The following is a 1,731-nucleotide window of genomic DNA, read 5'->3' as shown; positions in this document are numbered from 1 at the left end:
AAAGATATGTATAATGATATGAATATGGAAAGGAAAATGAAAGATATGGTTTATGATATGATATGTTTAATGTTATGTTAGTATGAAATCATTTTTTTTTAATATTATGTTCATATGAAATTTGCATTTAGCATATTGTTCAGTTTATCTTGATTTCTGTAGTTTAGAATTGTGTATTACTTATTGAGCTTTAGCTTAATGTTAATTGTTAACATTTTCAGGTAAGCGTAGGCAGATCAAATCAGTAGAAGAGACAGTAACGTATACCGTAGGAGAGGAGCTCAGGAAGAAAGGTAATTTGAATTTATTTGAGTTTTATGTTAATTGAGTTTTTAAATTGATGTTTTAGAGGCTCTTTCAAATTATTATGGAGATAGATTTTAAGATAGATGTTAATTGTTACGCGAGCTCACCGGGCCGGGTCGTGACATAAAGACTACGGATCGTGGTCGTCGATCTACGTCCCCGTCGATGGTACATGTGTCGAAATCTGATGTCCTCATCCTTAAAATAACAATTCATTCAAAATAAAATTTAAATTAATAATTCATTTAATAAATCATTAATTAATTGAACTTTTATTTAATTAATTGAATTAATTAATTAATCAACCAATATAAAACCTTTTTAAATGAAATAAAATTTATATTAAAAATATTTGCATTAATCAACTCAACTAAACAACTCAATTCAAACTCGCAACTCAAACACAACTCAACTTTACTCAACAACTCAAACACAACTCAACTCAAGAACTCAACTCAAATTCAAAACTCAAACACAACCAACAAACTCAACTCACAACTCAAACACAACCAACCCTCAAATAAACTCAATTCACAACTCAAAACTCAACAAACACAACAAACCCTTAGCACAGTCAACATAACCAACTCTCAAAAAAAAATCACAAACTCTCAAACCCTGCTCTCCACAAACATTATAAACCCTCTAAACTTTGAATCAACACAAACTCCTACGAACAAGTAAATAAAATTCATTAGCATTAAAATAAATGCTAACGTAGGAAAAAAAATAAGTGATATGCTAAGCTATAGACAGAAAGTAGAACAAGTTATTAGTATAGTAACTACTAGTATAGTCTACGGTATTGAAAAGAAAAAAAAAACAAAGTACTGTAGCAGAAGCACTAGTGCCACATAACAATAAATTTTGATTAGTATGTGTCGAGCTAGTAAATAACTGAAAACCACAGTCTAGTGTCAAGCTAATAAACAACTGTTGTCCACTCAAACCAACAAACAAAAAACATATGGGCAGTTTAGCCTATAGGGCTAAATTGTAAGACCCACAAACGGGCTACTTCTATAGGGAAGCAGTAAGATTCGTCCTACCCAAATAACTAGGGAATTTGTAATGGGAGTCGTCAAACCTATTATTTGGGAAATTTCTAAATGAAATATCAAACCCTTAAATAAAAATTAACAGGCATCTTAATCTAAAATATTAAGTTGTAAGACCCACTTATAGGCAACTTCAAAAGGGAAGATGTAAGACCTACCCAAATAATTAAATCCTTGGACAACCTTGCTATAGAGCTATGTTATAAGACCCGCTAACGGGCAACTTCTAAGTGAAGTTGTAAGACCCACATGTTAGGGAAATTCCTATAACCCTAAAACCCAAACAATCAAATTCAAATTAATGGGCAGCTTAGCCTATAGAGCTAAATTGTAAGACCCACTAATGGGGTGCTTTTAATAGAAGTCA

This window comes from Dendrobium catenatum, unplaced genomic scaffold (genome assembly GCF_001605985.2).
Source record: "Dendrobium catenatum unplaced genomic scaffold, ASM160598v2 fragScaff_scaffold_1256, whole genome shotgun sequence".
Taxonomy (NCBI): domain Eukaryota; kingdom Viridiplantae; phylum Streptophyta; class Magnoliopsida; order Asparagales; family Orchidaceae; genus Dendrobium; species Dendrobium catenatum.
This window is presented reverse-complemented; position numbering follows the sequence as displayed.